This window comes from Sus scrofa, unplaced genomic scaffold (assembly GCF_000003025.6).
Source record: "Sus scrofa isolate TJ Tabasco breed Duroc unplaced genomic scaffold, Sscrofa11.1 Contig2346, whole genome shotgun sequence".
NCBI lineage: Eukaryota > Metazoa > Chordata > Mammalia > Artiodactyla > Suidae > Sus > Sus scrofa.
The window spans coordinates 33,483-50,243 of NW_018085073.1; the positions used below are offsets into that span (position 1 = coordinate 33,483).

The 16,761-nt window shown below is 36.8% G+C and overlaps 2 pseudogenes; one reads left to right on the top strand and one right to left on the bottom strand.

Annotated features, from left to right (window-relative positions):
• Window positions 1-7,542: 7,542 nt before the first annotated feature.
• On the bottom strand, window positions 7,543-11,317 carry LOC110258544 (annotated as a pseudogene).
• Window positions 11,318-15,106: 3,789 nt separating this feature from the next.
• LOC110258545 lies at window positions 15,107-15,481 on the top strand (annotated as a pseudogene).
• The last annotated feature ends 1,280 nt before the right edge of the window (window positions 15,482-16,761 follow it).

Below are 16,761 nucleotides of genomic sequence, written 5' to 3' on the forward strand. Positions count from 1 at the left end.
GATTCATTATGTAAATATCTAGAAGTGTGATTGGAGGGAAGTCATGAGGACCTTCAGCTTTGCTGATAGAGAGGGGCTGATTTGATTCAGAGTGGAATTTGAAGAATCCCTATTCACAGGGTTGTTTTCAAAACAAAATGATCTCAGCGGCTTTTCTGGGAAAGGCCAAAGTTGTAGAATCTGTGAGGCTCTATACTGGTCCAATACTGGTTGGTAGAACCATCAGACTAGCACATCAGCTGCAGATTTAATAGAAAGATCAAGGTCAATAATCAGCCATTTAAGAAATGCAAATTAAAATCACAGCAGGGTGTCATTACATATCAGCTAGAATGACTTTAATCAAAATAACTGCCAATACCAAATATTATTATGAAGAAGCTGGAACTCTTATTTTTCTATGGGGATGAAAAAAAGCTTTGGAAAACTTTTTGGTAGTTTTATAAAAGGTAGTTTTATGGTCTCTCCTCTCACCCCAGAAATTCTATTCCAAGATATCAGTCCACGAAAAATAAAAACATATTTATAAAAATGACACTCTTACACAAAATTCATAGCAACATTATTCATGTAAGGCCAAAAGGAGAACAATCCAAATGTCTAACAATTGGTAAATGGATTAAAAAATATATCCATACAAATACTACTCAGTAATACAAAGGATATTTTTTTTCATTTTAGTGCCCATACACCACGTGGCATATGGAAGTTTCCAGGTTGAATTGGAGCTATAGCTGCCAGCCTATACCACAGCCACAGCAATGCATGGTCATTAAACCACTTAGTGGGGCCAGGAATACTATTTGAGTTCATTAACCACTGAAACATGAAGGGAACTCTAAGGATGATATTTCTAATACATGCTACACCATGAAAGAAACAAAAAAAAAAATTGTTGAGCAAAAGAAGCTATGCATAAAACTCTATACATTACATGAGTGCATTTATATGAAAATTCCTAACATGGCAAATATATGATACAGAATGTAGATCACCAGTGGCTTAGAGGTATAGGAGGAATTGAAAATCAACCAGAAATGTGCACAAAGGAAATTTTTGTGGTGATATAAATATTTACAACTGGATCGTGGTTACCTTTGCACAGCTCTGTTTATTTACAAATATTGACTTTGTAAAGTTACAACTTTGGAGCTGTATACAGATAATGGTATGGTTGCATAATTCAATAACTTAGTAAAAGAATAAATTACTGAAATTATTTCACTTGCAATTCATTTACTTCCAATAAGTAAATTTCATGGTATATATGTAAATAAAGCTAGTAAGAACATTGTCAATTAACAATTTTTTTAATGTTATGGCTAGCTCCCAATTTATCCGCCATTATAAAATGTGTAGCATAAATTTGTATTTATATAATATAAATACCTACATTTAGTTGAATTTTCTATAATGAAAATATGAACTAAACACAATTTGATGTTATATAGTTGCATGTAGTTGTTGGGAGTATAGGTCTTTGAGTTAAATTTGTTTTGAATCCTAGCTCTTTCACTTATTAGCTGGTAGATTTTGGCCATTGCTCTTTTCAAAGTTGCCACTATCTTATCTGAGAATTGGCTTAAAATTCAAATGCTATTTGTTTTGGGTTAAAAAAGGGATTAATATAATTTTAGAAATAAATGATGCCTATAAATTGGTTAACATACTGCTAGAAATAGTGTACTATATAAAAATTATAGCAGACACAAATCATTTTTTCCATTCTTTTATATTTTCACTTAAATTAATTCACAAGTCATAAATGGATTCTTCATCTCAAAACTGTGGTCATAACAGATGATACACATATCTTCCTCTTTTCAGAATGATGAAGTTTGACCTTTGTCTAGGAATTGCTTCAACTTTGGTTTTTCATGAATTATAATCTTATTCTTGTTTTATGCTAATGGTCTTCATGGTTTGTCTCTATTGTCACAAGGAGGTCACAGCGAACAGTGTCAATGCCTATTGAATATCAGAAGCTACTAGGCTGTAGGGAAATTTTCTAAGTCTGATGTGTTGGTTTCTGACTTTTTTCCTTCAATCTATGGCTAAGGTGCTCAAGTCACAATTCATAAATACCACCCAGTCTTCTGGCACCATACAACTTGTCCTTGTAATTTGTTTGCTGTTACATTATGTTTTTCTAATTATATGTGGCCTTGAAGAGATGTTCAGGCTCTGAATATATAGAATGAATCCTAGTAGGCTATGAATATATATAGTAGAGCACACATGACACCATATAATCCACACATCCCACCTGTTCTCTTCCTCACTCTCTTTTGGTCTTCTATCTTACCCCATTCATATTGGCATCCTTCTTTTTCATCCTTGATGCCACTTGTGCCTCTAACATAGAATTGTTTGGCCTGAGACAATAACTGTTTTGATTACCAGCGTAAGGAGATGTTCTCTCTCATTTCCTTTAATAAATTACAAGATTACCCTTTTCTATTTACAATGATAATAGTGGTGTCCACACATTTTTAAACATACTAAATTCACAGCACAAGTAGTATAGGCATTTAAAAAAATTTTTAATGGAACATATTTTAAAAGGTGACTGATAAATGGAAGTAATTGACCAAACTCAAGTATTCTGATCCAGAAGAGAGAGGAGGTGTTACACAGACAGATCTGGGGAATACTTAATAGTTTTATAAAGAAACTTCTAAAGATTAAGAAAGTTATTCAAAAATACCCTTCCAAATGAGGTTGTATTCATAACATTATTAGTTTGCACAGCATAAGAGAAAAGAAAAGAAAAAAAAACAGAAACACTTTATAACGTAACACTGAGTATTATTTTAATGTTTACTGTTTGGGATTTTAAATGAAGTCAAATATTTTCTGGAATATTACTTGTATATACCAGGTAAATGGCTGGTCTAGAGAGCCAAAAAATTTTATTTTATATTATTATTTTTTGTCTTTTCTAGGGCCACTCCCATGGCATATGGAGGTTCCCAGGCTAGGGGGCTAGTTGGAGCTTTTGCTGCTGGCCTACGCCAGAGCCACAGCAACGTAGGATCTGAGCCGCATCTGCGACCTACGCTACAGTTCATGGCAATGCCAGATTCTTAACCTGCTGAGGGAGGCCAAGGATCGAACCCACAACCTCATGGTTCCTAGTCGGATTCATTAACCACTGTGCCACGACAGGCACTCCGAGATCCAAACAGTTTTAATACATTAATTTCAAAGAAGGATTATCGTTCTTCATTGGAAATGCCCAGTTTTGTTACATGCAGTATATAAACAGTAATGCATTAATTTATTATCAAATCAGTTAACCCAGTTCTTTTTGGGGAAGACAAGGAAAAATGGTTACAGATATTAAAGTATTGTCTAGGACTGTATTAGATGGCAAGGGAAGGGCAATTCCTTGGGTGAGATTTCCTACAATTATACTTCCAAAATTATGTTATCTCCTCTATTTGCCTGAAATCTAATATATTGTTGATTATATATTGCAAAAAAAAAGTTTTAAAAAGCAGCCATTTTAAATCATTAACATTCATCCTCTAATTTTCTTTTAAATTCCTGTATTGTATTATTTGTCAATTTACATAATGCTTTGCCATTTTAGCACACCTCTTCTACTTGCTTCCGTCAAGCTTTCTTTCTTTTCTTTTTTTTTCTTTTTTCTTTTTTGTCTCTTTGGCCACTCTTGCAGCATATGGAGGTTCCCAGGCTAAGGGTCAAATTGGAGCTGTAGCCACCAGCCTACACCAGAGCCACAGCAACACATGATCCGAGCCTAATCTGCGACCTACACCACAGCTCATGGCAACGCCAGATCCTTAACCCACTGAGCAAGGCCGGGGATCGAATCTGCAACCTCACGGTTCCTAGTCAGATTCTTTAACCACTGTGCCACGATGGGAACTCCCAAGCTTTCTTTTATGTCGTCATTGACTACCGTATCCTTCTTGATTTCCATGTCATGATTCTCTCAGATTAGCTCATTAGCAAATAAATAGCAGTCATTAATTGAGTAGTAAAATATGTAATGAGCTATTTTTAAGAACAAATAAAATACACCTTAGTTTCATTTTCTGTGCATTCCACCATCAAGTACACATCACTTTTTCAGTCATACCCCCTTACCAGGCATGTTGAACTCTAAATTTTCATCTTTGGCCCTCTCTGTCTTTATTCATATTAATTCTTCTGGGATTGCTCCATTTTTTCTTTCTTTTTTTTTTGCGAGAGGAGGCCTATTATCTGAATGTTTGAATCAGTGGCACCATAGAATCAGAAAGTGAGAATGAATGTAGTTTCAAATAAGGCTAACACACTTGATTTGAAGTATTTAAGTATGTTATTCCTTACGTAAAACTGAATCATTTTGCTCTATACCAGAAATTAACACAACATTATAAATCAAGTATAATTCAATTAAAACAACTTCTTAAAAGAGAATGTCATTCCTGATCATACTCTAGGCTTTAACAATCTTCTTATGAATACTAATGAGCAACCAGGAGATTAAAGGATATGTGACTTATCTTTAATTTTCACCAGTGTTTCGTGGCTGACAAGAAATAGCAGTAGCCTTACAAACCTGTATAAGAAATAGTTTCTATATACCTAGACTTTTCCTTTATTATAAAATTATAAGGCAGGATTTAAAAAAAAATAAATTTATTTTTGAACATTCCATTTTAAGTCAGTTGAATGAAGGAAAACCCAGAAGATAAAGATTTTCTTGTGAGGCTTTATTTTCCCCTTGAGATGCTACAAAAGTTCTATCATATCAAACCAGGCATCTAGTCTGATCCAAAGAATGGGGTTGGGAAGAGAAGGCAATGCCGGATACTGATGAACCAATTCTATTTTTTTTCCTAGATGAAGTTATTTGCTGTTTCTCTAGTGAGTCCCACTCTGCTAGCAGGCCCCTTCCTCTTTCATAGATAAGCATCAAGTGTTGCATGGCCTGATATCATGAGTCTTCCTGTAGAATGAGACATACTGGATTAAGCAAAGGAACTCAGACTTCTAGTACCAATCCTGGAGCCTACCTCTGAAGTCTTCAGTTCTGCTAAGAATTATTCTAGTGTTTATTGAGTGCAGTTTCAGTTATCACCTACCTCTGAAGATGTCTAGATTCTTTTATGCTGCCTATTTTTTTAAATCTTAATTTATGGTAAGATTACTTAACCTGAGTCTAGTCCACTAAAAGGCCTTTAACCATATAGTACAGTATTGTTAACTATAGCCACAGTGTTACACAGTGGATCCCTAGATCTTACTCATCTTACGTAACTGGTACTTGTTGAATGACAACTCCCCATATGATCCAGCAACCTCACTTCTGGGTATTTATAAAACAGAATTGCTAGCAGGACCTTAAAGGTATATTAATACCCTCCCCATTCTATGTATTTGCAAAAGGATATCTGGTCAATATTGAGCATCTTGATGCAAAACTTTATGTACTTCCACTTAGGGCCAACCATTAGCATAGAAAGGATACAAAGAGTAGGCAAAGTGATGGCTATCTTTTCAATCTTCAGACCTAGTGATAGAAGTAAGCAATTATTTGAGGTCGAGTGCTTTCTCCATAAGGGTTTTTGTTTTCAGTTCAAACAGTGTTTATTAGCTTTTCTTTTAATATGAACATGAGAAAGAAAAAACACATAAGCTGTAGCATTCTTTTACAAATAAAACTTCAGTCAATACTCGAATCTTCAAGCTCCATAAACAATATTTTTGAGATGGTAGATTGTAATATTTTATATGCCATTTTTATCATTTAGGTCTCTGTCCTTTAAAAATGATGGAAGCTGCAGCACTCAATATAAAGTGAAGCCTTTCTATAAAGAGAGAAAGTATTCCAGGCCCAGAAATGCTTTGTTTATAGGCAAAATTCTTGAAGGTAAGAGGAGAAAGATTTTGCATAGTTGAAAACACTAGTTTTTAAAAAATATTTCAAGTTTAGGTGACATTATTACCAATCTCCTAAAAAACTGATTACTAGACCTCCCTGTTTTTTAAAGCCTGAGATAAGTAAGGGTTCCTAAGATTTGTATGTTTCCTCTCAAATGGCAGAACTTGAAATGAGATACCTACAGCCATGTTAAATACATAGGATAGAAAATCTGTTTCATATCACCTATTTTTATATCACTATTACTATTAGGGTCCAGTTCCTTTTAGATTTTTACAAGTGAATTAACACTGCTCTTTATAATCCCTTTACCAAATCTAGAAAAATGAACCTTAGATGATCAAAGAAGGTAGAGAACCCAGCCCGGTGAAGAACTATTTTTAAAAAAGGAGGGAAGGTCTGTCAAGATATAAAATATTCCCTGAAGTCTTAGTGCAACCTTAAGCCTTGATACTCGTAAAAGTATAAGTGCCACACACTTACAAAACACCACCTGAAAGTTTAATTGAATTTTTCCCAAACTCACCTAGTTATGTAAATTTCAAATAGTAGGCTCTCAATTTTATTTTTTTTGTGACAGCTATTGTTTGCCATTTTCAAGAGGGGCTGAAACAAAAATTTAAAACCAAAAGCTCAATGCTCAAAAGCCACAAAACCAAGCTCAAAAGCAATGCAACCAACTTGTCAAGTGATATCCTGTCAGTCAGTAGCAGTAATACTTTGGCAGCAGTGTTCTGGAGTGTCCAAGTACAGTATATTAAAGCTGAAAATTGCCCTAAGACTTCTGGGACTCACTCTCTTTCATTACCCGCTTGTTAACTACTGGACCTCCAAGTTGGTTGGAATTATGAAAGTACCCTTTAATACAAGTATTTAACAAGGGGAAAATCATCAGGAAATGAGAAGCACTATTATAAGTTCACGAGAAATGCAGCATAGACCCAATGGAAGTAGACAATAACATAGTTTCTCTGCTTCTGATTCCCAATATGCTAATATGCTAAGTAGGGCTTGCAAAGAATTTAATAAGTGTTATTCAGCAGCTTTTTTGGTTTAAACTGATTGCCAATAATGAATAGCAGCTTCAATAATATAATAGGGGGGGAAGAATCTTCCAAAACCTAACAGTCCTTTGCTAAGTGGCTAGTTGCTAAGGACTGCTAGAGCAGTCCTTTGCTAAGTGGCTTTATGAGTAGTTAGGAGTCCCATGTTTTAATGGTAATGTCACATTAATTATAAAGGAATATGCAGCAATATAGAGAAGGGCAAGAAAAATTGGAAAAATGCAGAAGTTATATATTCAGTGTCTTTAAAATCTAAAGAAAACCTATTAATTAAAAAGTCACATAGTTCACTGCTATCAGCCTACACAGTAAGTAAATATCTCTGTGTTAATTGGGAGCTTTTAGCTTTGGAGTGGTTTTTGTAACTTTCTTTATATTAAAAAGAGAGAAGAGTCTGTTGCATTGACAAGGTCCCATTCTTTCTTATGAGCATAATCCTCACTGTCCTTGAATCTTTTGAATTCAATGTCTTTCTTTCAGGTGAAAATACTAACTTTGCTAGTTTATGAGCAGGAGAGGTGATATATCTCCAGTCTTTGTTTTAAGGGGATGATGATGTTACAACCCCTCACTTCTCTCTTAAGAGAGGATGACATTGGAGCACTGAATACCAATGAAATTATTAACTCTGAAAGACTTCCTCAGGGCAGCTCTGCACAAGTCTTTGTATTTGGCTTCACACAATCTGGAAATGGCCTTGAGGTGCTGTGCTCTTTTTTTCCTAAGAGGAGCAAAAAGAAAGTTCATGTTGTCATCTGCTAAGGAGCAAAGATCAAAGTAATATTTGCCATAAGCACTGGCAGGAATATTCATATTAAAATGAAGTAGCTCCAGAAATTGCCTTTCCATCTCATTCATGTCCTCAACTGTAATGTCCTTGAGGACTTGGCAGTAGTCCACATTCCTTACAGCCTGATTGTCCCAAACCTTGGAGGCAAGAAGAATAGTTCCCAAGACAATTCTTTTCCAGTTACTGAGACAAATGTCCATCTCAGCATTAAGTTAAAGGCCTTTCTAAGTAAACCAGAGTTACTATTGCACATCCAGCTGTTAGCTGTGTGGCACTAAAAAGACTACGAACTAATATAAATGAATTTCAGGATCATGCTTAAAGTATTCCTCTGGTACCCTTGCTCATGTGAGTGAATATGGTTGCTCATCAAAAATATCCAAGAATCAAATTGTAGTTCTATTTTTAGTTTCCTGAGGAATCTCCATACTGTTTTCCACAGTGGTTGCACCAATTTACAATCCCACCAACAGTGTAATAGGGTTCCTTTTTCTCCACACCTTCTCCAGCACTGATTGTTTATAGACTTTCAGATGATGGCTATCCTGGATATTGTAAGGTGGTACGTCATTGTGGATTTAATTTGCATTTCTCTAATAATGAGTGATGTTGAACATCTTTTCATGTGTTTTTTGGCCACCTGCATGTCTTCTTTGGAGAATTGTCTGTTTAGATCTTCTGCCCATTTTTTGATGGGGTTGTTTATTTTTTTGGTATGGAGCTGCAGAAGGTGTTTATAAATTGTGGAGATTAATCCCTTGTCAGTTGATTCACTTGCAAAGATTTTCTCCCATTCTGTGGGTCGTCTTATTGTTTTGCTTAGGGTTTCCTTTGCTGTGCAGAAACTTTTCAGTTTGATTAGGTCCCATTTGTTTATTTTTGCTTTTACTGTCATGACTCTAAGAGGTGGATCTAAGAAATGTTGCTATCGTTTATGTCAGAGAGCACTTGGCCTATGTTTTCCTCTAAGAGTTTTATAGTGTCTGGTCTTATATCTAGATTCCTCAGAAAACTAAAAATAGAACTATAATTTGATCCAGCAATCCCACTCCTGGGCATCTATCCAGAGAAAACCACGACTCACAAAGACACATGTACTCCACTGTTCATTGCAGCACTATTTGCAATAGCCAAGACTTGGAAACAACCTGAATCTCCATCGACAGAGGAGGGTATCAAGAAGATGTGCAGTCATCAAAACAGTGTGGTATTGCTACCAAAACAGACAGACAGACCAATGGAACAGAATAGAGAATCCGGAAATAAACCCTGACACCTATGGTCAATTAATCTTTGACAAGGGAGGCAAGAACATCAAATGGGAAAAGGAAAGTCTATTCAGCAAGCATTGCTGGGAAACCTGGACAGCTGCATGCAAAGCAATTAGACTAGACCAATCCCTCACACCATGCACAAAAATAAACTCCAAATGGCTGAAAGACTTAAATATAAGACAGGACACCATCAAACTCCTAGAAGAAAACATAGGCAAAACACTCTCTGACAGCAACATCATGAATATTTTCTCAGGTCAGTCTCCCAAAGCAATAGAAATAAGAGCAAAAATAAACCCATGGGACCTCATCAAACTGAAAAGCTTTTGCACAGCAAAGGAAACCAAAAAGAAAACAAAAAGACAACTTTCAGAATGGGAGAAAACAGTTTCAAATGATGCAACCGACAAGGGCTTAATCTCTAGAATATATAAACAACTTATACAACCCAACAGCAAAAAAGCCAATCAATCAATGGAAAAATGGGCAAAAGACCTGAATAGACATTTCTCCAAAGAAGATATACAGATGGCCAACAAACACATGAAAAAATGCTCAACATCGCTGATTATAAGAGAAATGCAAATCAAAACTACCATGAGATACCACCTCACACCAGTCAGAATGGCCATCATTAATAAATCCACAAATAACAAGTGCTGGAGGGGCTGTGGAGAAAAGGGAACCCTCCTGCACTGTTGGTGGGAATGGAAACTGGTAGAGCCACTATAGAGAACAGTTTGGAGATACCTTAGAAATCTATACATAGAACTCCCATATGACCCCGCAATCCCACTCTTGGGCATCTATCCGGACAAAGCTCTACTTAAAAGAGACACATGCACCCGCATGTTCATTGCAGCACTCTTCACAATAGCAAGGACATGGAAACCACCCAAATGTCCATCGACAGAGGATTGGATTCGGAAGAGGTGGTATATATACACAATGGAATACTACTCAGCCATAAAAAAGAATGACATAATGCCAGTTGTAGCACCATGGATGGAACTAGAGAATCTCATCCTGAGTGAAATGAGCCAGAAAGACAAGGACAAATACCATATGATATCACTTATAACTGGAATCTAATATCCAGCACAAATGAACATCTCAGAAAATAAAATCATGGACTTGGAGAAGCGACTTGTGGCTGCCTGATGGGAGGGGGAGGGAGTGGGAGGGATTGGGAGCTTGGGCTTATCAGACACAACTTAGAGTAGATTTACAAGGAGATCCTGCTGAATAGCATTGAGAACTTTGTCTAGATACTCATGTTGCAACAGAAGAAAGGGTGGGGGAAAAATGTAATTGTAACGTATACATGTAAGGATAACCTGACCCCCTTGCTGTACAGTGGGAAAATTAAAAAAATATATTAAAAAAAGAAGAAGATGTGGTACCTACACACAATGGAATATTACTCAGCCATTAAAATGAACAAAATACCAGCATTTTTTGCAACATGGACGGACCTAGAAATTATCATACTAAGTGAAGTCAGCCATATAATGAGACACCAACATCAAATGCTTTCACTGACGTGTGTAATTTAAAAAAAGGACAGACTGAACTTTGCAGAACAGATGCTGACTCACAGACATTGAAAAACTTATGGTCTCCGGAGGAGACAGTTTGGGGGGTGGGGGGATGTGCCTGGGTTATGGGATGGAAATCCTGTGAAACCGGATTGTTATGATCATTATACAACTACAGATGTGATAAATTCATTTGAGTAATAAAAAAAATTAAAAAAAAGAAAAAAAAAACCAAGAATCTATTTACATCTCTGTTTGTTTGTTTGGGTTTTTTTTTTTTTTTTGTGGTAATACATTGCTAAAGGCCCACATTTTATTGTGGTTCTAAGACTAGGCAGGCTGACTGTGCTGCCATCTAGAAATATCATTGAGCCTGAGTTAGACATTCTAGTAAGCTAACCTTGAGATAACATGGTTTAAATGGTTGCTCTTCCTCTTTTCTGGCACATCCATTTGAAATTTTCTCAGAAAATTTGTGCTTGCCCTTGGGTTGTCAGAAGGGTTTGATTCCAAAGCTAAGTCTTAGGGCATCTCCTGGTTGCTGATGTGCTTCAGGTGGTGGCACTCACCGGCTCCAAAATCCAACTTGGCTGGTTCCATGCCAGCCAGCATGGATGCTACTGCCACTGCGACCCCAGCCACCAGGGGTCTTCCAACAGATAGACCCAGACTTAGTCTGGCTCCACTAGCTTGACACCAGCCCAGCTTGGGGCTGGTGTTGGGGACATGCAACAGATGAAAATGTTCCCCATGTGATGCCTCTGCCCCTTGCAGTCACCTCTCCCCTCGCACCCAGACTCTGCAATAATCAGCTGCCTCCTCCCTCAACAAGGTGCATTGGGCACTGGCAGCCCCAGGCTATGCAGGCACTGCACTGGGCAGGCAGATGCAGCCTTGACTGCTGCTTTCCCATCCAATTCCACCACCTGCTCAGAGAAGGGCTCAGGCCCCTCTGCACCTCTGCCACCACTCAGCTGCCACCTCACATGAGCCAACTCCATCTGTCTCCATAACTGTTAGACATCATTCTGCTTACTAGTCTATTCAATGGATTTGTAAATCCTTCCCTGAAAAAAAAGGGGGGGATAATAAGCAACCAGTAGGGAAAATAAGCACAACAAATAGAAAATATCCAAGTTTAAAGTTTATGCATGAGACTTTAATCATCATATATAAGGATGTACATATCCTTGTGTTAAAATTATATGCAATTTATAGAATATTCATGGGTAGTAAATATCTTAAGTATTCTTTTCAAATACTGCATTAGATATGTTTCTAAAAATAATACTCATTGCATATTACATGAGACATATATTAAAAAGTAATTTTATTTATCTGGAATTTAATTGTAACTGAGTTTCTTGTGTTTTAATCTGAAAATCCTAACCTTAAAGGGTTCTGATAGATTAGATTGGTGATGATTTTTAGATATTTCTAACTTCCTCTTTGCTTGTGATATCCAAATGCCACTTTCAACTTTTTTAAATCAAGTGGATATATGATATTTAGTCAGTTTCCAGGATTTGATGCCATAAAATACCACGCTATTCCAGGGAAATCAGTTAAGACAGGATAAAATGATATTTTTGTTATGTAAAAAATAAACTGTATCCAAAGACTGAAAAAAAGGGGGGGGGATAATAAGCAACCAGTAGGGAAAATAAGCACAACAAATAGAAAATATCCAAGTTTAAAGTTTATGCATGAGACTTTAATCATCATATATAAGGATGTACATATCCTTGTGTTAAAATTATATGCAATTTATAGAATATTCATGGGTAGTAAATATCTTAAGTCAGAAGCCAAGAATCAAGGGAAATTACCAATACCCAGATGATAATCAAAATCAACAGCAATTCCTACCTACTCTCCTTTAGTGAAGAGTTGGACATCCTACTCTCAATTTCTTCTTTTTCTTTCAGTAGAGAGAATTTATGCTTTTCCTCTCTTGGTGATGCTCCCAAAGGAAGGAGCATGAAATTTATTCAGATTTATTCAGATTATATCCAAATCATCTGAGAGATTTTTAAAAATTGCCTGTGGTGCCTGCTAATTATCCAGGATTTCCTATGTATTCCGAGTTAAAAAAAAATGTAAGGGACAATTTAAAGAAAGGAATAGCATAGATGATGTGTACAGTTCCATGGAGACCTACAGGATGTAAAGGTCCTCACTCACTTATACAGAGACAGTGATCCCAGCAAGAACGAAAAAGACTGATGAGCTTTTTCTCAGCAAAACTGGAACAGTTCCATAAGTCATGATAAAATTGTAAATGAATCATCATCACTGCATAAAATTTTTCATCTAAATTTATTAGTCCAATAGAAATATGTAGAAGGCATTGGCTTAAAAATATACCATTAGGAGTTTCTGCTGGAGCTCAGGGGTTTAAGGATCTGGCATTGCCCTAGCTGTGGCATAGGAAGCAGCTGAAGCTCAGATTTAACCTCTGGCCCAAGAACTTCCAAATGCTGAGGTTGCAGCTGAAAAAAGAAAAAAAAATAAAATTTTAACCTATATGAAATATATATTACCATTCTGATATTTAGAGGACACCAAGCTCAGATTGATAACTAGAAAATTGGAAATTTAAGTCTCATCTTTAAATGAGTGATTTGTATGCCTTGTCTTTAACATGGCAAATCCATAACAAATTTCTGTAATGAAATGTGTTACCATAATGATTGTCTCAACCATACTGTTTTCTGGGCTGAGATCCCACCACTTTTGAACAATGTTCAGTACAATGTCATAGTAAGTAGAATCTAATATGAGATAGTACATTCCATCTCATACCATTTTACCTATGCCCTCTTCCATTTGACTTCCTGTGTCTAAGAATTGAGGGGAATTTACATACAGTTAAAAGCTGGATCTAGATGGTATAATGGATAGGTTTTGAAAAATGTTTCATTTGTTCTTAATAAATACCTAAGTCAAGATGTAGATTACGTTCAACACCAAAAACAGTTCCCTGATTCTTTAAATCCCCACAACCAAGATGAATTCTATCATAAGGTCTTAACACCCTAAATATCCTCCTACCTTCAGCACTGCAGCTCTGGTTTCTAGCCTAAGCTTATTTTCCCTATTTCTGAGTTTCATATAAGTAGAACCCCACAATACATATTCTCAGTCTGGTTCCTTTCATTCAGCGTTTTAAAATTCATCTGTGTTTTGATTTTATATCTACATGATATTCCACTGCATGCATATACCACAATTCTTCAAGAAACCTCCCACTAATGGATTTTTAAGTTTGGGGTTATTATAAAAAGCCTAGTATAAACACCCCTATATAAGTGTATATGGATATGTATGCATCAATTTCTCTGCTATAGAGCTAAAAGGGAAATTATTGGACATAGATAACTGTGTGTTTTATTTTATAAGGAAATGCAATCTTTAAATAATAACTGCAGTATTTTACATTACCAACAAATATGTACAAGAGTTCCCTTTTAGTCACATCCTTGATCATATTTGTTGAGGAAATTAAAAAATAAATAAATGGAAATTGGTATAAAATAATCTCTCTTTTTTGGGGTCTTTTTGTCTCCTTTATGGCCACACCCATGGCATATGGAGGTTCCCAGACTAGGGGTCCAATCGGAGCTATAGCCCCCAGCCTATGCCACAGCCACAGCAATGCAGGATCCAGCTACATCTGTGACCTGCATCATGGCTCACTGCAATTCCGGATGCTTCACCCACTGAGTGAGGCCAGGGACCGAACCCACATCCTCACAGATGCTAGTTGGGTTCATTAACCACTGAGCTACAATGGGAACTCAAAAATAATCTCATTGTGAGTTTAAAATTTCACTTACTCAGTGACTAATGATAGTGGATACTTTCCTATGTACTTACTGTACATTCATATAGCTAGCTTTATTTTTATGTTTACTTATTAATATTATTATTACTACTATTATTTGGCCTCTCCCATAGCATTTGGAAGTTCTCTGACCAGGGATGGAACTGCGCTGCAGTTGCAACAGATGCCACAGCTACAGTAATTCCAGATTCTTAACCCACTCCACCACACAGGAACTTCTTAGCTACATTTCAAAGCTTGTACCATTTACCCACTTTAATTTAGTTTTTGTCTTTTTATTGCTCTTTTTGAATTTTTATGTTTTAGATGAAACTACTTTTTCAGATTTTCTACTAGAAGTTTTATTGTTTTGATATTTCTGTTTAATTACTTTGCCCAACATCCTGCACTGATACAAAACAGAGTTGTGTTACCAATGGATAGGGCCAAAAATTCTCTCCTGCTTAAGTGTGATGCATGCACAAAACAGGTGGAGAGGTTGGAGTGGCAGGAGAGGCTGTAAAGCTAGTAAAACTAATAAAGTCACAACCCGTGGTACACAGACTAACACGCTAAAAGCTGAGGAGGGAACAGGGAAACTAAGAACCACTCTCTGTTATCACTTCAAGAAGGGTGATGATTGTCTCTCCATGCTGCCCATCACACCACCAGCCAGCCCACCACTGCCATTGCTGCTGCCACCACAGCAGCAGCCATGGGAGTGCAGGTGGTGACCATCTCCCCTTGAGATGGGCACATCTTCCCAAAGCACGGCCAGACCTCCGTGGTGCACTACACAGGGATGCTTGAAGATGGAAAGAAATTTGACGCCTCCCGGGACAGAAGCAAGCCCTTTAAATATGTGCTAGGCAAGCAGGAGGTGATCTGAGGCTGGGAAGAAGGGGTCACCCAGATGAGTGTGGGTCAGAGAGCCAAGCTATCTCCACAGACTATGCCTACAGTGCCAACTGGGCACCCAGGCATCATCCTGCCGAATGCCACTCTTGTCTTTGACATGGAGCTTCTAAAACTGGAATGACAGGAATGGCCTCCTCCCTGTGCTCCCCATTCTTGGATGTGCCATGGAGGGATCTGGCACCTCCATATGTGCACGAGTGCGTACCGGGCTTTTGCTGGTGTCGCACTCTGCTCTGTGTAAACATCTTCCCTAACTGAGTGTGTTCTGTCACTGGCTTTGCTCTTCCCCTTTCTCCTTGTATGTGTCTCAACCTGAACTATATGCTATAAACTTCAAGTTACTCATTAAAAGAGCAACTTTGGATTCTATCTTGGATATTGGGATATTAAGCTGTAAAGATATCTGAATGCTATTTTTCTCCTAAGAAGGTTTATTTTATTCTATTTCTTTTTATTTTAGCAGGCAATTAACAAGGGTCATGTCAAACTGCAAACTCTGCATACTAACATAAATATTCATTCATTTCTTCACATAACTTTTTGATGTTTTCCTTGTTTTATTTTATTTTTTATTTTTAAAATGATTTTTAGCTTATTTTTTAGCCTTCTCTTGGATACTGGACACCTGCATGATTCAGGCTCAGTGACAAGGACAGAGTTGGTCCATAGAATATGGGTCTGACTTTCACTGGCTTGTTCCTTTCTGCAATGTATCCCCATATTTCCTGTGACTATTGTCTCAAACTCTACCTTTTGTCCTTTAGATCAGATAACTGTGGGTTATATTCAATATTCTATTTGAATGGTACAGACTGGAGACTTCCTTCAAAATAGAAGTTGTAAATGGGAAAACTGACCATCCTAGAGCTTTTGATTATGTTCTGCATCTTCTTATTTTAGTCTCTTCCAGGACTTTCAAGTTGTTTTTTCCCCTAAATAGTATTCTTTTTAAAAATACATTTTATTGGAGAATAGTTGACTTGTAATGTTGTGTTACTTTCAGGTGTACAGGAAAGTGAATTAGTCATGCATATTCATATACATACATTCTTTTTTGATTCTCTCCCTGTATAGTCTATCAGAGAGCCATGAATACATTTCCCAGTACTATGCAGTAGGTTCTTGTTACCCAGCAATTGTGTATATAGTAGCATGTGTATCCAATCCCACCCTCTCATTTTTATCCCTAACCTCCCCCCAGTACTTTTCCTTGATAACCATAAGTTTGGTTCAAAATCTTTGAGTTTGTTTCCGTTTGTTGATAAGCTCTTTTGTATCATTTTTGGAATCTAAGAAGATATTAGTTTTTAACTGTGGGGTAATCAAGCATAGGTGGCTCATTACCAGAAAGATCAGGAAATCATGTAATTCTTTCAGTTTTAAAATTATGTTTGGCCAGATAAAAATTATTTTTGAGTTTTTTTGGTCCATATGTTAAACAGATTGTTCCAT